General features: G+C 30.9%; 1 long non-coding RNA gene across 1 annotated transcript; it reads left to right on the top strand.

The window, feature by feature from the left end:
* Positions 1-1,920: 1,920 nt before the first annotated feature.
* On the top strand, positions 1,921-25,228 carry LOC147407225 (uncharacterized). The gene is made up of 3 exons (XR_015176722.1): positions 1,921-2,679; positions 4,299-4,456; positions 24,202-25,228. It is a non-coding gene; the product is annotated as an uncharacterized LOC147407225 (long non-coding RNA).
* Positions 25,229-25,958: the final 730 nt, after the last annotated feature.

Genomic DNA, 25,958 nt, shown 5'->3' with positions numbered 1-25,958 from the left:
TGAGGCAATCTTCAAAACTCCTTCAAAATGAGATCAAAATGGTCAAAACACAGGTGAATGAGAACTATGAAGAGGGAATGAAAAAAAAACTTAAGAGAGCTAAGACAATCAAATTGGGATGACGTTGAGTGATTCCAACGATTTTTTTTTGTAAATTTTTAGTTGTTTTACATGAACCTCTCTTAAAAAATGATATTAGTGTTGAGCCTCGACACTCAAAAGCAATACCCGACGTATGTCAATCAATTGAACCTCAACTATTACAATATTGCCAACTTAAAATTTGAAATACATGTGCATAAAATGTGCCACCCATCGAATATATTTTGAGAGTTGCAATTGGCACCCCAACTTTTACTTATTACACTCCATTGAAAAATAATTGTAATAAGTAAAAGTTGAGGTGCTAATAGTTTTTTAGTTGGACTTATAGTTTTTTTGAGTTTAAAATTTTATATAAGCCTAAACATAATTGTAAATAACTACTGGAATTGTTTCAATGAGTGTTATAGTGTTTTGTAATGTTAAGATCATTATTTGAGTCAAACCTCGCAATGTTTGAAGAGGGTGTTTTAAGTAAAAGATGGTGTTTTAATCGTTAAAAATAATTTCTACAAATTTTAGATAATTTTAGTTACAATCGAAGTTCGACGATTTTATATGTTGGATATGTACAACCTTGATGTATAGTTATAAATCACTGAACCTTGATTTCGTCTGGAACTCTTCTTCAACTAAAATACAAAAGAAATAAGAAAAATGGAATAAACAAATTCGTTTGTTTCAGAACATAATTAATCTTGATATTTTGTTTGCAAAATTAGAAAAGAGAAAGAACTCTTATATGAAAAACCTCTTCATCTTCATTTCTTGAGGAATAAGAAGATTAGGGATTGGTAGAACGTGATAAAGAGCCTACCTTCTTTTTCTTTATTTCTTGAGGATATTCCAAATAATCCAAGATATCAGACATGATGAAAAGAGAGATGAATAGTGATATGATTTTTCATTCTCTTTGATTCGATCTAGAGTATTGAAGACAAAGGGAGAGCTTGAAAATATTGATAAGTTAATGAAAGAGTATTTTAATCAATTCATGTGCGTTACTGTACCATTTTGACCTTTTTTGTATATTAAAAAAAGTAATCAAATTTTACAACAAACCTAAACCTATGGAATTATTTTGTAAAATATCCTTAATATAATCATAAAAAATCATTAATTTATCCATATATTAATCATTAGTCTATGTCCTAACTCGTAAAATAATTTATAATAAATATATAAATATATTTATTTAATATATAAGGTTCGATTCTCGGATTAGTTTGATTCTACACTAGTCTTGAACCAAGAATCGAACCAAATTTTGATTGGTTCTCCATTCTTTAAACCTAGAACCAAATCACAACTTGTTCCAAATCAAATCAAATCAATCCACAACTATCGATTTGGTTTGCTTCGATTTTTAATTTGAACCAGATCAAGTTTTACCCCCTAGTTGAAATAGAAGTACAAATGTGATAAAACAGTTATACTCGTCATGGTAATATTGGCCACGTACATGAGCCTATTGGCCGATCGATTATAGCCACGTGCAACATTTGTTTCACGTATGTCTAACCGACTTCATAAAAAAAAAAAAGAGATACCGTGAAATGCATACCGTCCATTTCAACGTCCTTCACGCAAAGGAGCGCGGGATACGTTATTGTTCGTTATTTTCAAATTACTCCGAACCAAGAGGCTCGTTATTTTCAAATTACTCCGAACCAATAGGTTCGTTACAACTTTCCAAACCTCACCTTCTAATTTTAGAACTCCGAACCTAACTTTCTAATTTCGAACTCCGAACCAAGACGATTTTTTTCCCTATAAAAGGCCCAAATAGGTACCCAACCAGAAGTCACAGTAACGAGATTAAGAGAGAGAGAGACCAGTTCCAAGGCATTTGGCATCTTTATTAGAGTCACTTTCACGAGAGTTAAGGTTTCGAATCGTGCTTCCGCTGGGCAACATTGGCGGAGCATACAGAGGATTCGATTTCCAATTCGGGGTCGTTGTGGAGAAGGTAATGGGGAGAACCTTCAAGATTACGATTCGTTCTCCTTTTACTCATTCGATTCAGATTACTAGAAGAAGCCTTCGTCTCCATCATCCGCGAAATGAGTGATTTATGGGTTGTTCGGGAGACAGAAACAAGGTTTTAAGCGGAGGAAAATGTACGGAACCCTCTTCGATTTTTCTCAATTTCTCTGTCTATATGTAGTATGTAAGCCAGGCTGTTATTGTAATTCATTGATCCAAATTAAACCTGAAATCAAATCCCTAATCCAATTTAATCTAATCTTTCGTCCAGAAACCATTAGAGCAGAGAGGAAATAGTGAAAGTTAGCGTCAGTTTCAAGGCATTTTTGGAATCATTATCAGTCTTTTTGGCGAGAGTTAGGGTTTCGAATTGAGCTTCTACTAGCCAACTATGGTGGAGCGTACAGAGGATTCGATTTCCAATTGGGGGTCGTTGGTGGAGAAGATAATGGTGAACCCCCAAGATCACTATTCGTTCGCCTTCTACTCCTTATGAGAAGAAGCCTTCGTCTCCATCATCCGTGAAATAAGTGATTTATGGGTTATTTTGGGAGACAGAAGCCTGTGTACAAGGGTGTGGATGGAAAGAATGTACTTTCTCCATTTCTCTTTATTTCTATGTAGTTTGTAAGCCACCTTGTTATTGTAATTTATTGATCCAAATTGAACCTGAAATCAAATCTCTAATCCAATTTAATCTAATCTTTCATCTAGAAACCATTAGAGTAGAGAGGAAATAGTGAAAGTTGACGTCAATTGTTCTTCCTATATGTGGGGGAAGCTCAATTTCTTCTGGGCCCCATTAGTTCTCCAGATCTTGTAGATATTATAGAATAGAACAGAAATAAATTGCATTGAACATGATATTACTTTCAGCTGCAGATAGCCATCTTGCAGTCAGAAAACTTTAGAATTCTCTAATTTCCATAACTATCTAGACTCTAATATAAATACTATTGGACCATCTAGATTTTTCCAGAGTAGTACATAATGTTCAAACACTGTCCGAACCTTTTTAGAAGTTTCCAACTTCTTCAGAACTTGTGAGAGTGGAAAAATCTCAAGTTGAATGATAAGCCCATGATATTTGGTTAGTTTTAAATTGACAGCATTGAACAACTTCTTCAGAACTTTCGATTATTTTGATTCTGTTCTGTCGGATTTTGTGTAGTGGGCTGCAGTTGGGCCTAACTTAATCATTATTAATTGGAAGACCTTGGTATACTATTGAGTTTCTTATTCATCAATGTCTGGGAAATTGGTAAAAACTGGGTTGATACATATGGAGAGAGCTGCTATTGGCACCCCAAATTTTACTTATAATATCCCAATTAAAAATTAATATAATTAATAAATGGTTGAGAATGAATAAAAAGTTGGGGCGTTATATCTCTGATTTTTGGGTTTAAGATTTTATATGAGCCTAATCATAATTGTAAACACAATTGGAATTGTATGAACAAGTGTTATGATGTTGAGATAATAATTTGAGCCAAAACCTTTGTAATGTTTGAATGGCGTGTTTAATTTTTAATTGGGGTGTGATAAATAATTTAGGGAATTGGGGTGTAATAGTTTATTGCATTGATTACTTTATAATACATAATGTTGGATGGAGTTTTATTGCTGATAGATTAATTTTAATTTAGTTAATTGTCTAATTGAGGAATATCATGAGCCTTGGATATATGAATGGTACTTGAACCACTTTCTTGTGAGTGAGATCAAATGAAGGCTATTTATAGAGTTTGTTTGAAGTGACATTGATTAGCTTGTAACAACATGAGTATACACATGTGCATGACATACATTAATAACATAATCTGGAAAATAGCTCAACATTGGGTTTAGGATGGACCATCATAAACACATTTCTAAGTAGTCATTTTTTAAAATCTTGCATCTGCTTTCTTTAAATGGTCAGACTGCTAAAACATGGGATTTCTACATTGAACATGAGATTACTTTCAGATGCATGGCCATTTTGCAGTCAGAATCAATCATTTGTTTCATAATTTCTTTGCTTGTGAATTGGACTGTTGCATTGCGTTCTAGCACTTCGTTTTATATTTGACAGATCTAGTTGTCCCTTTCATTGGTTCTCTTACGCTGATTTCTTCAAATTCTTTTATAATATTTTGGGTTTTATTAGTTACCATGTCTTTATTATAGCTCTTACTAACTATATAATGCGATGTAACTTATCTTAGGTTTGGAGTATTTCCAAGGGAAAATTATTGAGAACTATTTCCCTTGATGTGATTACACTGGCAGTAGAGTTACCTAGATGTACTGCTGCACTCAATAATGTTGAAAGCACTTGTAGTAGTTATGGATTGTGTATCATTGGCGCATTATCTAATCACAGGTATTTCACTTTCCTTTCACCTATTCTTGTGTTATTTATGCATCTATCTATTGTTTGAAGTTTAATGAGCAGTTCTAATATTTTTTTCCTGTAATATAATCTCGTCTTCTATTCTTCTCAATGATATGTGGTGTAGTTAAGAATTGGCCTTTGATTTGGTTGACTTGCAAGGCATGTATGGTTTTTTACATCATGTTCACAAATCATTGATGTTCTCTTGGTGACAGTCATAACTTAATTGAAGTGCGTCAGTTATATTTTTAGCATTGGGCTCCATATTTTTTTTAAAGCATCCTATATTAGTTTCTTTCATGTTTCCAAATATTACAATGCCATTTGTAAAGGGAGATATTGAGTGCAAGAGCATACCTCGCTAATGTTTTCAACAGATTTAGTGTTATGATGACATGCTAATGTTTTCAAAAGCTTGCTTATTTCCTTTTTGAAGCAATCAATTTTCTAATTTTTGAGATTTTCTAAAATGGTAGAGTTCTCATTTCAATTTCTAATGATATTTTGGAAGTGTTTTTTGTCACAATTTCTTTAGTTTTTCAAAAGCATTGTTATTTTCCAATTGAAAGTATTCAAGTTTCTCGTTCTATGATTTTTCAAAAATGTTAGATTTTCGAAAATGTAAGAGTTGTCTTTTCGAGTTCAAATGTTTTTTCAAAAGTCTTAGTGCTAACTAATTTCCATTTTTTGTTTCTCATTTTAAAAGCATTCAAGTTTCTTTTTTTGAGATTGTCGAAAATGGTATAGATCTCCTTTTGAGTCACAAACATTTTTAAAATTGTCAAAGTTTTGTTTCATTATCTTTCAAATGCTTTGTTATTTCCCTTTCAAAAGCATTCGGTTTTCTCCTAGATTATGTATTCGAGTTCCAACATTTTTCAGAAGTGTTAATGTTGCCCTTTCTTTACTTTTAAAAACCTATGTTATTTTCTTTTTTGAAATCATTAAAAAAATTTCCTTATGAGATTTTTGAAATTGGTCGATTTCTCCATTCTAGTTAAAGCATTTTTTTGAAAAAAATATAAGTAGTATTGACCTTTCTTTATTTTTTTAAACGCTCTCTTGTTTTCATTTTGGAAACATTTGATTTTCTCTTTTTGATATTTTCTGACATGGTAGTATTCTCCTTCGAGGTTTTAATAGTATTTCAAAATTGTTTTTTCACCCTTTCGTTAATTTTATTTTCCAAGTAATTTCTCCTTCTCAAATTTTCAAAAATGTTAGATTTATCGTTTTGAGTCTAACGTTCTAGAAAAGTGTCAGTGTTGCCTTTTCTTGTTTTTTTAGATCTTTATTGTTTCCCTTCTAAAAACATTCAAGTTTCTCATTCTAATATTTTCAAAAAAAGGAATAGTTCTCATCTCGAGTTCCAACTTTCTTTCAAAAGGTTAAAAAATATCCATTCTATATTTTTCAAAAGTTTTGTTGTTTTCTTTTGAAAGCAATCGAGTTTCTTCTTATGAGATTTTTGAAATGGCACATTTCCCCTTTCTAGTCCAACGTTCTTTTAGAAGTGTTAGTGTTACCATTTTTTTTGGTTTTTAGATAACTTTTTGTTTCTCTTTTAAATTCGTTCAACAAGTTTCTCATTCTAATATTTTCGACAAAAAGGAAGAGTTCTCATCTCGAGTTCCAACTTTCTTTCAAAAGGTTAAAAAATATCCATTCTTTATTTTTCAAAAGTTTTGTTGTTTTTCTTTTGAAAGCCATTGAGTTTCTTCTTATGAGATTTTTGAAATGGCACATTTCCCCTTTATAGTCCAACGTTCTTTTAGAAGTGTTAGTGTTACCATTTTTTTTTGTTTTTAGAAAACTTTTTGTTTCTCTTTTAAATTCGTTCATGTTCCTCTTCCTAAGATTTAAAAAAATGGAAGAGTTGTTTTTTCGAGTTCGAATGTTCTTTCAAGAGTTTCATTGCTGCCCATTTCTATTTTTCAAAAGTTATGTCGTTTCTCATTTTAAAGCAATTGAGTTTAGAAAATGGTATAGATCTCCTTTCGAGTCACAATGTTTATTTAAAATTGTGAAAGTCATTTTTTTAAATATTTCAAACGCTTTGTTATTTCCCTTTTGAAAGCATTTTGTTTTTTCCTTCTAAGATTTTTTTAAATAATAAATTCTCTATTCAAGTTCCATCATTTTTTAGACGTGTCAATGTTACCATTTATTTTCTTGTAAAAAGTTTTTTTTTTTTTTTTTTTTTCCTTTTTGAAATCATTAAAGTTTTTCCTTCTAAGATTTTCGAAATTGGTCGATTTCTAAATTCATTTAAATTTCTCTTCCTAAGATTTTTTAAAACAAGAGAAGTTGTCTTTTCGAGTTCGAGCGTTCTTTCAAAACTTTCAATGTTAACCATTTTCTATTTTTTTAAACTTGAAGTCATTTTTTTTTGTTTTAAAGCAACTGAGCTTTTCCTTATAAGATTGTCGAATATATCTCCTACTTAGTCCCAACATATATTTAGAATTGTCATAAGTTATTCTTTCTTTGTTGTTCAAACGTTTTATTGTTTCACTTTTTAAACGATTTAGATTTGTCCGTCTAAGATTTTCATAAATGGAAGATTCCTTATTCATTTTCCAACATTTTTAAGAAGTGTCAATTGTACTGTTTCTTCACTTTTAAAAAATTGTCCTTTTCTTTTTTGAAATCATTGAAATTTTTTCCATTTTAAAATTTCAAAATTGGTAGATTTCTCCTGTCTAGTTAAACTTTCTTTTAAAAATGTCATTTTTACCCTTTCTTTAATTTTCGAAAGCTTGTTTATTTCCCTTTTGAAAACATTTGATTTTCACTCTTTTGTATTTTCTAAAATGGTAGTGTTCTCCTTCGAAGTTCTAACGGTCTTTCTGAAAAAAAATTCTCTTCATTTTTTAAAGCATTGTTAGTTTCCAAGTAAACATTTTCGAGTTTCTTCATCTTCGAATTTCAAAATATTTAGATTTCTCCTTTCAAGTCTAACGTTCTTTTAGAAGTGTCAGTGTTACCTTTGCTTACTTTTATAAAGCTTTGTTATATCACTTTGAAAAGTGTTCAAGTTTCTCATTCTAGGATTTTAGTAAAAGTTGAACTTTTCCTTTCAAGTTCCAACTCTTAGGGTTCAACGTTCTTTAAGAAGCATCAATTTTACCTTTTCTTTATTTTTTGAAAACTTTATTCTTTATCTTTTAAATGCATTCAAGTTCCTCCTGTTTAGATTTTTTTAAATGGAAGAGTTTTCCTTATGAGTTCAAATGTTCTTTCGAAAGTTTCCATGTTACCCATTTTCTATTTATCAAAAGTTTTGTTGTTTCTTGTTTTAAAGCAATGAGAGTTTCACCTTTTGAGTCCCAATGTTTATTTAAAATTGTCAAAATTATCTTTTCTTTATCTTTCAAACGCATTGTTATTGCCCTTTTGAAAGTATTCGGTTTTCTCATTCTAAGATTTTCAAAACTTGTAGGTGGTCTATTCGAGTTCCATCATTTTTTAATAGTGTCAATGTTACCCCTTCCTTTAATGTTTAAAAGCTTTGTCCTTTTCTTTTTTTTGAAATCATTAATGTTTTTTCCTTCTGAGATTTTCAAATTTTGTATATTTCTCCTTTCTAAACTGAATGATCTTTTAGCTCGCTTATTTCCCAATTAATAATATTTCATTTTCAATTTTTGATATTTTCTAAAATGATAGATTCTCCTTTGAAGTTCTAAAAGTCTTTAAGAAATGTTTTAAAAACCCTTTCTTTTAGTTTTCAAAAGAATTTTATTTTCCAATTGAAAATATTCAAATATCTACTTCTCAAAATTTCAAAACTTTGTTGTTTCCCTGTTAAAAAATATTCATTCTTTATATTTCAAAAATTTAGTTGTTTCACGTTTAAAAGGAAATGAGTTTCTTCTTGTTTTATTTTTGAAATTGGTAGATTTCTCCTACTATAAGGAACATTCTTTTAGAAGTGTTAGTGTTACCATTTCTTTGTTTTAAGAAAACTATTGTTTTTTTTTTTTTTCTGTTTTAAATTCATTCAAATCTCTCCTAAGATTTAAAAAAATGGAAGAGTTGTGTTTTCTAGTTCTAATGTTCTTTCAAAAGTTTTAGTGTTACCCAATTGAAATTTCGATTTTCTTTGTTTCGATATTTTCTCAAATGGTAGAGTTCTCCTTTGGAGATCTAAAAGTCCTCAAGAAATGTTTTTTAAAACCCTACCTTTTTTTACTATAGAATCTTTATTTCCTAATTGAAAATATTTGAATTTGTCGTTCTGAAATTTTCAAAAATGTTAAATTTACTGTTTTGAGTTTTAAAGCTCTTTTAGAAGTTTCAATGTTCTATTTTTCTTATTTTTCCAAAACTTTGTTGTTTCCTTTTTAATGGCATTTAAGTTTCTCATATTAAGATTTTCGAAAAAGGAAGAGTTCTCTTTGCGAGTTCCAACGTTCTTTCAAAAGTTTTGAAAATACCCATTCTTTATATTTCAAAATTTTAGTTGTTTCTCCGTTGAAAGGAAAGGAATTTCTTCTCGTGTGCTTTTTGAAAAGGTTGATTTTTTTCCTCTATAGTCCAATGTTTTTTTAGAAGTGTTAGTGTTACCATTTCTTTGCTTTAAGAAAATTTTGTTTTTTTTCTTTTAAATTCTTTCAAGTTCCTCCTAAGATTTTCGAAAATCAAAGAGTTGTGCTTTCTAGTTCTTACGTTTTTTCAAAAGTTGTAGTGTTACCTAAGTTTCATTTTTCAAAAGTTTGTGTATTTCTCATTTTAAAGCATTTGAGTTCTCTTTCTGAGTCGCATCGTTTTTTACAATTGTCAAAATTATGTTTTATTATCTTTCAACAAAGGTTTTGTTATACCCATTTAAAAGCATTCAATTTTCTCCTTCTAAGATTTTTTTTTTAAAATGGTAGATATGTTATTTGAGTTCCAACGTTTTTCAGAAGTGTCAATATTTCCCATTCTTTACTTTTAAAAAGCTTTGTCCTTCCATTTTTCTAAATCGTTAAACTTTTTTCCTTGTTAGATTTTTAGAATTGGTCGATTTCTCCTTTCTAGTTGAAATACCTATTAGATTTCCCTTCCTAGTCTAACATTCTTTGTGTCGGTGATACATTTTTTCTTATTTTCCCAAAACTTTGTTCTTTCCTTTTTGGAAAGCGTTCAAGTTTCTCATTTTATGGTTTTCAAAATATTAAAGAGTACTCCCTTCGTGTTCCAACGTTCTTTCAAAAGTTTCGAATATACATATTCTTCATATTTCAAAGGCTTTGTTGTTTCTCTTTTAAAACAAAGATATGTTTTATTTTCTTTCAAACGGTTTTTCATTTCCCTTTTTAAAGCTTCTCTTTTCTCTTTCTAAGATTTTCAAAAATGGTAGATTCTCTATTCTAGCGTTTTTCAGAAGTTCGATGTTACCCTTCTTTAATTTTAAAAAGCTTTTTGTCCTTTTTTGTTTTTAAATCATTAAAGATTGTCCATATAAAACTTTTGAAATTGGTTGATTTCTCTTTTCTAGTTAAACTGTTGTTTTTGAAAAGTCTGTTTGACCATTTCTTTATTTTCAAATTTTCGCTTATTTCCCAATTGAAAACATTCGATTTTCTCTATTTTGATATTTTCTAAAATGGTAGAGTTCTCCTTTGGAAATCTAAAAGTCCTCAAGAAATGTTTTTTAAAACCATTATTATTTTTGTCTAAAGAATCATTATTTGCCAATTGAAAATATTTGAATTTGTCTTTTTCAAATTTTCAAAAATGTTAAATTTACCGTTTCAAGTTTTAACGCTTTTTCAAAAGTTCCAATGTTCCATTTTTCTTATTTTTCCAAAACTTTGTTGTTTCTTTTTTTATAGGTATTCAAGTTTCTCATTCTAAAATTTTCAAAAAATAAAGAGTTCTCTTTGTCCTTCTCAATTATGTTTTATTATCTTTTAACAAATGCTTTGTTATTTCCCTTTTAAAAACATTCGATTTTCTCCTTCTAATATTTTTGAAAAAGGTAGTTTCTCTATTCAAGCTCCAACATTTTTCATAAGTGTCAATGTTTCCCGTTTTTTACTTTAAAAAGCTTTTTTCCTTTCCTTTTTCTAAATTGTTGAACTTTTTGCTTATGAAATTTTTGAAATTGGTCGATTTCTCCTTTCTAGTTGAAATACCTTTTAGAAATGTCATTTTTTTACCCTTTCTTTATTTTTAAAGCTCATTTATTTCCCTTTTAAAATCATTTGATTTTCTATTGTGGATATTTTCTAAAATGGTAGAGTTCTCCTTTGATATTCTAAATAACTATCTTTCTAAAGTGTTTTTCGTCACTGTTTCTTTAGTTTTTAAAAGAAATTTTATTCTCCAACTAATGGCATTCAAGTTTCTCTATCTTGAATTTCCACATTTGTTAAATTTGCCCTTTCTAATCTAATGTTTCTCTAAGAAATGTTGGTGTTACCTTTTTCTTATTTTTCCAACACTTTGTTATTTCCCTTTAAAAGGCGTTCATGTTTCTAACTTTATGATTTTCAAAATATAAAGAGTACTCCTTTCGTGTTCCAATGTTTTTTTCAAGAGTTTCGAAAATACCCATTCTTGATATTCCAAAGTTTTTTTGTTTTCTCTTTCCAAAGTAATTGAGTTTCTTCTTGTAAAATTTTCAATACGGTAGATTTCTCTTTTATAGTCCAATGTTCTTTTAGAAGTGTTAGTGTGTTTCCATTTTTTTTAAAGCTTTTATTGCTTCTCTTTTAAATTCATTCAAGTTGTGCCGAATGTTCGAGTCTCAACGCTTTTTCAAATGTTTCAATGTTCCATTTTTCTTTGTTTCCTTTTTAAAGGCATTCAAGTTTCTCATTATAAGATTTTTGAAAACTAAAGAGTTCTCTTTTTGAGTTCTAACGTTCTTTCAAAAGTTTTGAAAATACCCATTTTTTATATTTCAAAAATCTAGTTGTTTCTCTTTTGAAAGGAAATGAGTTTCTTCTCGTGTTATTTTTGAAATGATAGATTTCTCCTCTATAGTCCAACGTTTTTTTAGAAGTGTTAGTGTTACCATTTCTTTGTTTTAAGAAAACTTGACCTTTTCTCTTTTAAATTCTTTCATGATACTCCTACGATTTTTGAAATTTAAAGAGTTGTGTTTTCTATTTCTAATGTTTTTCAAAAGTTTTCGTGTTACCTAAGTTTCATTTTTCAAAAGTTATGGTATTTCCCATTTTAAAACATTCGAGTTATGTTTCTGAATCACAATTTTTTTTTGAATTGTCAAAATTATGTTTTATTATCTTTCAACATATGCTTTGTTATTTCGCTTTTAAAAGCATTCGATTTTCTCCTTCTAAGATTTTTGAAAATGGTAGATTCTCTAATTGAGTTCCAACATTTTTCAAACGTGGCAATGTTTCTTTTTCTTTACTTATTAAAAAGCGTTGTCCTTTCCCTTTTCTAAATTTAAAAAAAAAAAAAAAATTCCAAAAAAATTCCATGAGATTTTCTAAATTGGTCGATTTCCCTTGCTAGTTGAATTACCTTTTAGAAATGTCTATTTTTTATCCCTTTATTTTTAAGGCACGTTTATTTCCCTTTTGAAAACAATTGATTTTTTCTTATTGATATTTTCTAAAATGGTAGAGTTCTCCTCTGATGTTCTAACAAACAATCTTTCTAAAGTGTTTTTCGTCACCCCTTCTTTATTTTTCAAAAGAATTTTAATTTTCCAACTAATAGCATTCAAGTATCTCCTTCTCAAATTTTCATACTTGTTAGATTTGCCCTTTCTAGTCTAAAGTTCTTTAAGATGTGTCCATGTTACATTTTTCTGATTTTTCTAAAACATGTTTCTTTCCCTTTGGAAAATGATCAAGTTTCTCATTTTATGATTTAAAAAAAATAAAGAGTACTCCTTTCATGTTCCAATGTTTTTTCAAAAGTTTCAAAAATACCTACTCTTGATATTTCAAAGGTTTTGCAGTTTTTGTTTTCAAAGTAATTGAGTTTCTTCTTGTGAAATTTTCGGAAAGGTAGATTTCTCTTTTATAGTCCAACGTTGTTTTAAATGTGTTAGTGTGTTACATTTCTTTGTTTTTAAATAGCTTTTCTCTTTTCAATTCAGTCAAGTTTCGCCAATTTTCAAGTTTCAACGTGCTTTCAAAAGTTTCCTCTTACCCAATTTCCATTTTTCAAATATTTAATTTGTTCCACCACTTAGTCACAATATTTTTTTTTTAAAATTATGAAAGATTTGTTTCATTATCTTTCAAACGCTTTTTCATTTCCCTTTTTAATGCACTCACTTTTCTCCTTCAAAGAATTTTGAAATTGGTAGATTCTCTATTCTAGCAATTTTAGGATGTTTCATTCTTACCCTTTATTTTTGAAAAGCTTTGTCCTTTTCATTTTTTAAATAATTAAAGTTTTTCCATATAAGATTTTCGAAATTGGTCAATTTCTCTTTTCTAGTTAAACTGTTCTACTTGAAATGTCAATTTTACCATTTCTTTATTTTCAAATATTCGCTTATTTCCCCAATTGAAAACATTTGATTTTCTCTTTTTTGATATTTTCAAAAATGGTAGCGTTTTCCTTTGGCGATTTAAAGACTTCAAAAAATGTTTTTTCAAACCCCTCATTTATATTTCTAAAGAATTTTTATTTCCCAATTGAAAATATTCAAATTTTTTAAATTTATCGTTTTGAGTCTTAATGCTTTTTCAAAAGTTTGAATGTTACATTTTACTTATTTTTTAGAGTTACCATTTCTTTCTTTAAGAAAACTTTGTTTTTTCTCTTTTAAATTCTTTCAAGTTCCTCCTAAGATTTTCAAAAATTGAAGAATTATTGTGTTTTCTAGTTCTTACGTTCTTTCAAAAGTTGTGGTATTTCTCATTTTAAAGCATTCGAGTCCTTTTTCTGAGTCACAACCCAACTGTCAAAATTATGTTTTATTATCTTTCAACAAAGGTTTTGTTATTTCCCTTTTAAAAACATTCAATTTCTGCTGTTAAGATTTTTGGAAATGGTAGATTTGCCATTCGAGTTCCAACATTTTTCAGAAGTGTCAATGTTTTCCGTTCTTTACTTTTAAAAAGCTTTGTCCTTTCCTTTTTCTAAATTGTTAAAAAAATTTCCTTGTTAGATTTTCGAAATTGGTCGATTTCTCCTTTCTAGTTGAAATACCTTTTAGAAATGTCAATTATTTTAGGGTAGTGTTAAAGGCACCTCACACCATGGCCAAATTATTTAGTCTTATATGAGTTAAAAGTTTCGGAATGAGCTAATTTTTTGTGAGGATGATCTCTATGGTGAGGAGATCATCCTCGCCAAAAATCAGCCCATTCCAAAACTTCTAACCACCCATCAAAACAAGTTGAAGAAACGTAAAATGTCAATTTTTTTGTAAACAGCATTTGATAGGGTTAGAACTTAGGAATGGGTTGATTTTTGGTGTGGACGATCTCCTCACCAAAAACCATCCTATTCCTAAATTTTTAACCCATATAAGACAAGAAAAATTGGCTATGGTGTGGGGTACCTTTAACACTACCCATTTTTTTTACCCTTTCTTTATTTTTAAGTCTCGCTTATTTTCCTTTTGAAAACATTTGATTTTCTCATATTGATATTTTCTAAAATGGTACAGTTCTCCTTTGATGTTCTAACTAACAATCTTTCTAAAGTGTTTTTCGTCACCTTCTTTGTCTTTCAAAAGAATTTATATTCTCCAGCTAATAGCATTCAAGTGTTTCCTTCTCAAATTTCCACATTTGTTAGATTTTTTCCTTTCTAGTCTAAAGTTCTTTAAGAAGTGTCGGTGTTACCTTTTTTCCTATTTTCCCCAAACTTTGTTCGTTCCCTTTGGAATGCATTCAAGTTTCTCATTTTATGATTTCAAAATATAAAGAGTACTCCTTTCGTGTTCCAATGTTCTTTCAAAAGTTTCGAAAATACCTATTCTTCATATTTCAAAGGCTTTGTGGTTTGTCTTTTGAAAGCAATTGAATTTCTTCTTGTAAAATTTTTGAAATGGTAGATTTCTCTTTTATAGTTCAACGTTCTTTTAGAAGTGTTAGTGTGTTACCCGCTTTGTTTTTAATAAACTTTGTTGCTTCTCTTTTAAATTCATTCAAGCTCCATGTAATTTTTGAGTTTCGATGTTCTTTCAAAAGTTTCCGCCATACCAAATTTCAATTTTCAAAATTTATTTTGTTTCTCCTCTTAGTCAAAATATTTTTTAAAAGTGTCAAAGATATGTTTCATTATCTCTTTCAAGTGCTTTTTCATTTCCCTTTTTAAAGCTTCTCTTTTCTCCTTCTAAGATTTTCAAAAATGGTAGATTCTCTATTCTAGCATTTTTTAGAAGTTTGAACGTTACCCTTTATTTACTTTTAAAAAGCTTTTTGTCCTTTTCTGTTTTTAAATCATTAAAGATTGTTTAGATAAGATTTTCGAAATTGGTCGATTTCTCTTTTCTTGTTAAACTGATTTTTTCAAAAGTCCATTTGACCCCTTTCTTTATTTTTAAATTTTTGCTTATTTCCCAATTGAAAACATTCAATTTTCTCTTTTTTCGATATTTTCTAAAATGGTAGAGTTCTCCTTTGGAGATCTAGAAGTCCTGAAGAAGTGTTTTTTAAACCCATTCCTTTTTTTTTTCTTCAAAAGAATCATTATTTCCCAATTGAAAATATTTGATATTCCTTCTCAAATTTTCAAAAATGCTAAATTTACCGTTTCTAGATTTAACGCTTTTTTAGAAGTTCCAATGTTCCATTTTTCTCAAATTTTCAAGTTTCTCATTCTAAGATTTTCGAAAAAGAAAGAGTTCTCTTTGTATTTCTCAATTATGTTTTATTATCTTGTAACAAATGCTTTGTTATTTCCCTTTTAAAAACATTTGATTTTCTCCTTCTAAGATTTTTGAAAAGGGTAGTTTTGCTATTCAAGCTCCAACATTTTTCAAAAGTGTCAATGTTTCCCATCTTTACCTTTAAAAAGCTTTGTCCTTTCCTATTTCTAAATTGTTAAATATTTTCCTTATGGGATTTTCGAAATTGGTCGATTTCTTCTTTCTAATTGAAATACCTTTTCTAAAATGGTAGAGTTCTCCTTTGATATTCTAAATAACTATCTTTCTAAAGTGTTTTTCCTCACCGTTTCTTTATTTTTCAAAAGAATTTTTATTCTCCAACTAATGTCATTCAAGTTTCTCCTTCTCAAATTTCCACACTTGTTAAATTTGCCCTTTCTAGTCTAGCGTTTCTTTTAGAAGTGTCGGTGTTACCTTTTTCTTATTTTCCAAAACTTTGTTGTTTCACTTTGAAAAGCGTTCAAGTTTCTCATTTTATGATTTTCAAAATATAAAGAGTACTCCTTTCGTGTTCCAATGTTTTTTCAAGAGTTTCAAAAATACCTATTCTTGATATTTCAAAGGTTTTTTGTTTTCTATTTTCAAAGCAATTGAGTTTCTTCTTGTAAAATTTTCGAAATGGTAGATTTCTCTTTTATAGTCCAATGTTCTTTTAGAAGTGTTAGTGTGTTTCCATTTCTTTATTTTTAAAAAGCTTTTATTGCTTCTCTTTTAAATTCATTCAAGTTGCACCAAATGTTCGAGTTTCAACGCTCTTTCAAAAGTTTCAATGTTTCATTTTTCTTCTTTTTCCAAAACTTTGTTGTTTCCTTTTTAAAGGTATTCAAGTTCCTCATTCTAAGAATTTTTAAAAAGCTAGAGTTTTTTTTCGAGTTCCAACGTTCTTTCAAAGGTTTTGAAATTACCCATTCTTTATATTTCAAAATTTAGTTGTTTCTCTTTTATAAAGGAACTGAGGTTCTTCTCGTATGATTTTCGAAATGGTAGATTCCTACCTCTACAGTCCAACTTTTTTTTAAAAGTGTTAGTGTTACCATTTCTTTTTTCTAAGAAAACTTTGCCTTTTCTCTTTTAAATTCTTTCACGTTAGTCCTAAGATTTTCGAAAATTGAAGAGTTGCGTTTTCTAGGTCTAATGTTTTTCAAAAGTTTTCGTGTTACCTAAGTTTCATTTTTCGAAAGTTATGGTATTTCTCATTTAAAAGCATTCGAGTCTTTTTGTGAGTCACAATTTTTTTTTTGAATTGTCAAATTTACATTTGATTATCTTTCAACAAATGCTTTGTTACTTCCCTCTTTAAAAGCATTCGATTTTATCCTTCTAAGATTTTCGAAAATGGTAGATTCTCTATTTGAGTTCCAACATTTTTCTGATGTATCAATGTTTCTGGTCTTTACTTTTAAAAAGCTTTGTCCTTTCCCTTTTCTAAAATTAAAAAATAATAAAAAATAATAATAATAGTAATCCTTATGAGATTTTTGGAATTGGTAGATTTCCCTTTCTAGTTTAAATACCTTTTAGAAGTGTCTATTTTTATACCTTTCTTTATTTTTACAGCTCACTTATTTCCCTTTTGAAAACATTTGATTTTGTCTTACCAACTAATAGCATTCGAGTATCTCCTTCTCAAATTTCCATACTTGTTAGATTTCCCCTTTTTAGTCCAAAGTTCTTTAAGAAGTGTTGAAAATACCTCTTCCTGATATTTCAAAGGATTTGTTGTTTCTTTTTTTAAAGCAATTGAGTTTCTTATTGTAAAATTTTCAAAATGGTAGATTTCTCTATTATAGCCCAATATTGTTTTAAATGTGTCAGTGTGCTACATTTCTTTGTTTTAAATAGCTTTTATTGCTTCTCTTTTAAATTCTTTCAAGTTGCGCCAAATTTTCGAGTTTCAACATTCTTTCCAAAGTTTCTGCCTTACCCAATTTCCATTTTTCAAATATTAGATTTGTTCCTCCTCATAGTCACAATATTTTTTTAAAATTATTAAAGATTTGTTTCATTATCTTTCAAACGCTTTTTCATTTCCCTTTTTAAAGCATTTGCTTTCCTCCTTCAAAGAATTTCAAAATTGGTAGATTCTCTATGCTAGCATTTTTTTGATGTTTCAATCTCACCCTTTATATTTTAAAAGCTTTATCCTTTTCTTTTTTTAAATCATTAAATTTTTTCCATATATGATTTTCGAAATTGGTCAAAATTTCTCTTTTCTAGTTAAACTGTTCTACTTGAAAAGTCAATTTTACCATTTCTTTATTTTCAAATGTTCGCATATTTCCCAATTGAAAACATTTGATTTTCTCTGTTTCGATATTTTCTAAAATGATAGAGTTCTCCTTTGGAGATCTAAAAGTCTTCAATTTTAAAACCCCTCCTTTATTTTTCTAAAGAATTTTTATTTCCCAATTGAAAATATTCAAATTTGTCCTTCTCAAATTTATCGTTTCGAGTCTTAATGCTCTTTCAATGGTTTGAATGTTCCATTTTTCTTATTTTTCCAAAACTTTGTTGTTTCCTTTTTAAAGGCATTCAAGTTTCTCATTCTAAGATTTTTGAAAAAGGAAGAGTTCTTTTTTCGAGTTCCAACGTTCTTTCAAATGTTTTGAAAATACCCATTCTTTTATATTTCAAAATTTAGTTGTTTCTCTTTTAATATGAAATGAATTTCTTCTCGTATGGTTCTCGAAATGGTAGATTCCTCCTCTATAGTCCAACGTTCTTTTAGAAGTGTTAGTTTTACCCTTGCTTAGATTTAGCAAAATTTTGTTCTCTTTTTAAAATTTATTCGAGTTCCTCTTAAGATTTTCGAAAATTGAAGAGTTGTGTTTTCTGGTTCTAACGTTTTTTCAAAAGATTTAGTGTTACCCATGTTTCATTTTTCAAAAGTTCTTGTATTTCTCATTTTAAAGCATTTGAGTTCTCTTTCCGAGTCACATCGTCTTTAAGAATTGAGAAAATTATGTTTTATTATCTTTCAACAATTGCTTTGTTATTTCTGTTTTAAAAGGATTCGATTTTCTCCGTCTAAGATTTTCAAAAATAGTAGATTCACGATTCAAGTTCCAACATTTTTTAGAAGTGTCAATGTTACCCTTTCTTTACTTTAAAAAAACCTTGTCCTTTCCTTTTTCTAAATTGTTAAAAAAAATTCCTTATCAGATTTTCGAAATTGGTCGACTTCCCTTTCTAGTTGAAATACCTTTTAGAATTGTCAATTTTTTTATCCCTCTTTTTATTTTTAATGCTCGCTTTTTTCCCTTTTGAAAACATTTGATTTTCTCTTATTGGTATTTTCTAAATTGGTATTGTTCTCCTTTGATGTTCTAACTAACAATCTTTCTATAGTGTTTTTCATCACTCCTTTAATTTTAAAAAGAATTTTTATTCTCCAACTAATAGCATTCAAGTATTTCCTTCTCAAATTTCCATACTTGTTAGATTTTCGCTTTCTAGTCTTAAGTTCTTTAAGAAGTGTCGGTGTTACCTTTTTCTTATTTTTACAAAACTTCGTTGTTTCCTGTTGGAAAGTGTTCAACTTTCTCATTTTATGATTTAAAAAAAAAAATTAAGAATACTCCTTTCATGTTCCAATGTTTCGAAAATACCCATTCCTGATATTTCAAAGGTTTTGTTATTTCTCTTTTCAAAGCAATTGAGTTTCTTCTCTCTAAAATTTTCAAAATAGTAGATTTCTCTTTTATAGTCCTACTCAGGCATAACACTCTCCATTTGTAACTGCAAAGGATCAGAGTTCCAAGGCTTCATGGCTGCCAAGGAGAATACCCCCTGGTTACTCTAGGATCTCTACTGTTGGAGGTGGTTACAGCCCATGGGTTGCTGCCTCAGCTCCCCTAGAACGATGAGGATATCCCTATCAGTCCATGGAAAGCATCGTAAAATCTCACCCAGAGCCTCCACGGTTGTTTCTGTACCCAGCTCCTTTGGCTTCACAACTGTGTTAGCCATTTAGAGCTCCCTACAAGCTACTGTTTGTTTTGAGATATTCCTATCTGACTTCTAGTATTTCTCGTGTTCAGTTTGCAGGGGTGATTGAATCCCTAGCAAAGTCGTCAAAAATGCATGGGATGGATAAGGTGCTTTATGTGTTGACCCAAAACTCCCTTTATAGTGCTAGGGAAGGAGTCCCCCATCACTAAATGTCATCTTTAGACTGTTTAATACAAGATCCTACGTGGTAGTATGGCTCTTTTTAACACGAGTTACTGTCAATGACTTCCCTTTCCATGCTCCTTCCCTTTCCCCAATGTAATTGCGCCACCTGTTGTGTATGTCTCCCATGTGATCTCTCACGCCTCCACTATTCTGACACCATGATCAGTCTCTTCATGCACACCTCGTACAGACTGTGAAATCTGTTAGAAAGGATTTCCCTTTCCAAATGGCATCTATGGAAACATTCACTAGATTTAGGAAACATTTTCAAGAATCTATATGAAACATTCAATAGATTTAGGGTTGATGGTGCTAATCAAGTTTTGTCCCCAAGCAAGGAAGTCCAGGGGTAGAGATATCTTGCTTCAAAATTGTTGGGACATGAATTAGATCTCTGTGTATTTAGCAACTGACACACCTCTGTGCAAATTATGTCCAATAGTCTCCTTTCTGTAACAAATGCTGGAACCACTTTCTTTTCCCTTGATTTTCACCAACTTGTCCCACATGAACTTCAGTCTCTTCATGCACACCTCGTACAGACTGTGAAATCTGTTAGAAAGGATTTCCCTTTCCAAATGGCATCTATGGAAACATTCACTAGATTTAGGAAACATTTTCAAGAATCTATATGAAACATTCAATAGATTTAGGGTTGATGGTGCTAATCAAGTTTTGTCCCCAAGCAAGGAAGTCCAGGGGTAGAGATATCTTGCTTCAAAATTGTTGGGACATGAATTAGATCTCTGTGTATTTAGCAACTGACACACCTCTGTGCAAATTATGTCCAATAGTCTCCTTTCTGTAACAAATGCTGGAACCACTTTCTTTTCCCTTGATTTTCACCAACTTGTCCCACATGAACTTCAGTCTCTTCATGCACACCTCGTACAGACTGTGAAATCTGTTAGAAAGGATTTCCCTTTCCAAATGGCATCTATGGAAACATTCACTAGATTTAGGAAACATTTTCAAGAATCTATATGAAACATTCAATAGATTTAGGGTTGATGGTGCTAATCAAGTTTTGTCCCCAAGCAAGGAAGTCCAGGGGTAGAGATATCTTGCTTCAAAATTGTTGGGACATGAATTAGATCTCTGTGTATTTAGCAACTGACACACCTCTGTGCAAATTATGTCCAATAGTCTCCTTTCTGTAACAAATGCTGGAACCACTTTCTTTTCCCTTGATTTTCACCAACTTGTCCCACATGAACTTCAGTCTCTTCATGCACACCTCGTACAGACTGTGAAATCTGTTAGAAAGGATTTCCCTTTCCAAATGGCATCTATGGAAACATTCACTAGATTTAGGAAACATTTTCAAGAATCTATATGAAACATTCAATAGATTTAGGGTTGATGGTGCTAATCAAGTTTTGTCCCCAAGCAAGGAAGTCCAGGGGTAGAGATATCTTGCTTCAAAATTGTTGGGACATGAATTAGATCTCTGTGTATTTAGCAACTGACACACCTCTGTGCAAATTATGTCCAATAGTCTCCTTTCTGTAACAAATGCTGGAACCACTTTCTTTTCCCTTGATTTTCACCAACTTGTCCCACATGAACTTCAGTCTCTTCATGCACACCTCGTACAGACTGTGAAATCTGTTAGAAAGGATTTCCCTTTCCAAATGGCATCTATGGAAACATTCACTAGATTTAGGAAACATTTTCAAGAATCTATATGAAACATTCAATAGATTTAGGGTTGATGGTGCTAATCAAGTTTTGTCCCCAAGCAAGGAAGTCCAGGGGTAGAGATATCTTGCTTCAAAATTGTTGGGACATGAATTAGATCTCTGTGTATTTAGCAACTGACACACCTCTGTGCAAATTATGTCCAATAGTCTCCTTTCTGTAACAAATGCTGGAACCACTTTCTTTTCCCTTGATTTTCACCAACTTGTCCCACATGAACTTCAGTCTCTTCATGCACACCTCGTACAGACTGTGAAATCTGTTAGAAAGGATTTCCCTTTCCAAATGGCATCTATGGAAACATTCACTAGATTTAGGAAACATTTTCAAGAATCTATATGAAACATTCAATAGATTTAGGGTTGATGGTGCTAATCAAGTTTTGTCCCCAAGCAAGGAAGTCCAGGGGTAGAGATATCTTGCTTCAAAATTGTTGGGACATGAATTAGATCTCTGTGTATTTAGCAACTGACACACCTCTGTGCAAATTATGTCCAATAGTCTCCTTTCTGTAACAAATGCTGGAACCACTTTCTTTTCCCTTGATTTTCACCAACTTGTCCCACATGAACTTCAATCACGGTATGTACTGTTTTGTCCCCATGTAAGCATCTCGAAGTTTCTCCTTTGTACTACATCTCTTCGTTTATGTAAAATTTCTTTACAAACCTCTGAAGCTTTAGTATCTCAAACTTTCTTGGTGGAAGATGCCCTTCTTGAAGAAACTTGATGATGGGAAGTTGCCAATCTTTCCCCTCCTTTAAGAGAGGCATGGGATGGTCTGGCAAGATAGGCATAATTCCTGGACTACTTGTGCCTGTCGCATCATGTTTTTCCTATAATAGCCTTGCCTTTGGATGCGCGATAAAGGGAATGTCGAGTGTTTGTCTACAAGTTTCATCATGTACGACAATGACAACCACTTTAGCTTTATTTGATTAATAATCATGCTAAGACACCATCAGGACCGTATGATATATAGCCCCCTATCAAATAAGATATAAGATTGCAAGAGCTTAAACGGAACGTAATCACATCATTCTCAAATGATTCTCAATTAGGGAGTGGCACCAGTCATCTGCCACATCTTTCTCAATACCCTCTAGCACCTAGTGATTATTTGCATCTATCGTTTCGCCTTCAAACTTCAATTTGGATGCCAATGTGTCTAGGGCGTATGCATGCCGTTTGGTTGGGTAAATCCCTTATTCGACAGCGTAGTATGCTGCAGTGGTTCCTAATCAGTACCTAATCATTGACTTTGATTAACTCCATTCACAAGTAGTTTCATGGAAAAAATGTATGTTGGTTTTAAGGTGCTCATTGTCTTTCGGTGAAATGCTGGCCTTTTTATAGAGTGATGGTTTTAATACGGGTTACATAGGTGACTTTTGTTTATCACTTCCTGTGAAGATCAAAATGAAATATCTTCTAGAGGATCATGCATTGCATTATCAAATGTTATTCAGGTCCTGCATGAAGCGTATTTGTGGTGGGTACTTTGCGAGATGCCCCTTTGATGGTGTCTTGTGTTGCATGGACATTCCCATTAAACAAGCATAGTATTCTTTGCTCGATGAAATAGGAGCCATTGATAGGATTTTTATTATAGGCATCTTTAATAATACCCGTGGCTTCCATGGACCTAAATAAATTACACATGTTTCCCAACTGTAATTAGGAGTTGGATAACTATCCTAATCCTTGTAGGGCTCTTTGGATCTTGGGAGGGGAGAAGATGTCATTTCTCAGTTTTGATTCATATTCTTCAGTTCTACTTTAATAGAAAGAAGTCTTGTTTCCTGCCCATTTCATATATCTACTCTTATTGCCGTAATCGACAATTTCTTTTTTAATCTTTCTCAATCTTTTGCAATATCAAACTATATTAATTTATCACCTTTAATATTACTTGTTTTTCACAACCGCATTTATTTCAAATTTTCTCTCTGTTACTTTCTAATTGCATATCCTTAGAGTACAATCAAAATTTCTTCTCTCTGTTACTTTCTGATTCAAATTCGATGCAAAGTAAGTAATAGAAGTATGGCTGAGGTGGTTAAGGTTTGGTACATCTGTTGTTTTTTTGATTGCCTTCTGGACATTGACTCCACCTTTTTGTACCCACTCGTTTAACCATTACCACCATTTATGGTGCTCTTTAAATGTAAAGCCAGAAATTGACAACAAATGCACAAACACATATACACGTGCATATATTTGGATCATTTTTATACAGGCTCAGAGTGGACCAAGGTAAACTAGTGATGTCTATTATGGGCCAGGCCAGAGTGGACCCATGATTTATTAGTCTGGAGTTTGGACCAACTTTGCAGGCTTAAAATCACTTTTTTTTGTTTGTTTGTAATAATAACACCAACCCATTCTTCTAATAAACAAAGCCTTAATTAAAGTTTATAGAGCCATTGTCATCCTCCCTATAGTAAAAAAATGGTCATGACAGTCCGATGGTAAGGCATCACTCTATTGATGTGTTGTGCGGAAGCGTAACAAAAATAAAGATAAAAAAGCTAAACGAATACACAAGATTTACATGGTTTGGCAAATTGTCTACGTCAGCGAAGGAGAGAGAAAAATCCGCTATCAATGGTAGAGTTTAGACTCTCTTTTCACAACCTCAAGGAACCTCACAGAGCAAAAACATAAAAAAGAAATCCTATGTGAGCTCAGTCGAGTAGCATGACCTAGGTCCTTTCCCTCTCGCTCCGCACCTCAGCACTTCAGGCCAAGCCCATTCCGCATCCGGAAAGGTCCCTTTTGAAACTGCCTTGCCTAAGCCCTATAAGAATACTACACATCTCACACACATGATGTAACTCAACTCCTTTAGTGATTTCCCAGTAAATTTGTTGTCGTTATTGTTCATTTTCTCAAAGTTGATGCCAAGCTTTTTTTGCCAAGGAAAATGCTAAATTTGCACCTCTAAGTAATGTGTTAATCTCTGCGCTCCCACGTAGTTTTGTATTTTTGAAACAGGCCCTAAGAGTTGTAATATGTATTTATCTTCTTACAGTGATCAATGGTCCTGATCTATCGAAGTGATATGTGTAAGTTGTTGCAATCTGTAGTCCTAACTTCAAATCAGCAAAATAATCTTTACTAATATAATGAGAGAAGGTGAGGTAGAAGTGGTTGGACACCAAAGTTTTAGGGGACATAAATGCTTCCCACTTTTTTTATATTTGAATTTAGTATTATTAGGGTCATTTTGATGAAAAATCAAGAAAATTGCAACTATGTAGTCCAGTCTTAGTGGTAAGACTAACAACTAGAGTTTGCTCCTCTAGGTTGTGAATTCAAAACTGAGGAGCATTTCTTATTTAAAATGCCACATGTGTTGTGTGAGTTGGTGCATGTAGTCATGGATTAGTCTTGTCGGGTATGACTGGGAAACTTGGGATGGGCCTGTCCTATGGACTGTCTGATGGACCGTTGGTATACGATGTTTTAAATAAAAAAAACCATCTTGAAAATTAGATTTATTATTATTATTATTATAATCCCTTAATTAATATTTTAAATTTAAAATAAGTCATTTTCATATATGTGGGTTTGCACATGCCACCTTCAAGTGATAATAATAATAATTGAAGGGCACGCTTGCCTTTTCTTACAATTTTTATAATTTGACGAAATATTGTGTTCAAATGATAAGTGTCCCCTGTGAGACGGTGAGCAAGGTTGATACTCATAAATCATATTTATATAGGAAAATAATAAAAATATAATAAGCAATTGAAATTGTCAAACTTTAATAGTCTCATATGCGACTTTAAGCTATGATCTTAATGTCGTGTAGTTAGCTGGGCACATTTAGTACCTATACGGATTTTGACTCTATTCAATGTTGATTTGACGAAACTCCGAGTGAATTTAGACCTCACTGAGTTGTAAGAAATTTTCATCTGAGTTAATTGTTTTAATTAGTTTTTAGTGGAAATTTCCAAAAAGTGCTAAAAATTGAACAATTCCCAAAACAGTTAAATTACCGATCAAATATTCACAATTCTTCTCCATTTGTTGCTTGTTGCAGCCGTCAATGAATCAAACCAAGAAAAAAAGTCCTCAGAAACACCTTTCGGCTTCCAAAAGCATGATCCGATGATCTAGGATTGTAGAGGATAAAATTCTATAAATTTAAAAAAGAAAAAAATCTGAAGAAATTTATTTCTCATTGTTGAATTTTAAATTTAACTTTGGGAATTTTCTAGTTGTCGATTTTCAAAAGCTTAGATCAAGCTCATAAGAAATTATTTTTGAATTTTTAATATTTAATATGAGTTTTTCGATGAAATTTAGAGGGTTGTGGTGTCGGATTGCTGATGTAGTAATCCATTTGAGCAAAACAACCTTTAGTAAGGCTTAAAATCTTACTATGTTATTAAGGAAAGCAATTAAAAAAAGAAAAATAAAAGATATTTTGGATATAAATAATATTGAAATTACTGTTCATTTTATTTTTTACCCTGCTTGGTACCATGCAAATTATTTGCAAATGCAAAAGCTTTGTACAACAAATGATTTGCAATATTTTTTGGATTGCAAACTATTTGCTGAAATTTATGAATGGTTTAAGAGATTCATGCAAATAATTTGCAACGCAAAAAAGTTTCAGAATGTAACCAAGCATCTATTTATTAGATTCCAACAAATCATTTGCATATGTAAATGATTTGCTTCATACCAAGTAGGCCCTTATTTTCAAAAATGGTAAATTATTATTTTTGAAATTAATTGGAATGATGCATCGTATTTCCATTATTTTCAATT

Source organism: Akebia trifoliata, chromosome 3, assembly GCF_017979445.1.
Source record: "Akebia trifoliata isolate Shusen 1 chromosome 3, ASM1797944v1, whole genome shotgun sequence".
In the NCBI taxonomy this organism is placed as follows: domain Eukaryota; kingdom Viridiplantae; phylum Streptophyta; class Magnoliopsida; order Ranunculales; family Lardizabalaceae; genus Akebia; species Akebia trifoliata.
Note: the sequence above shows the minus strand (reverse complement) of the source record. Positions and strands in the feature narration are given on the sequence as shown.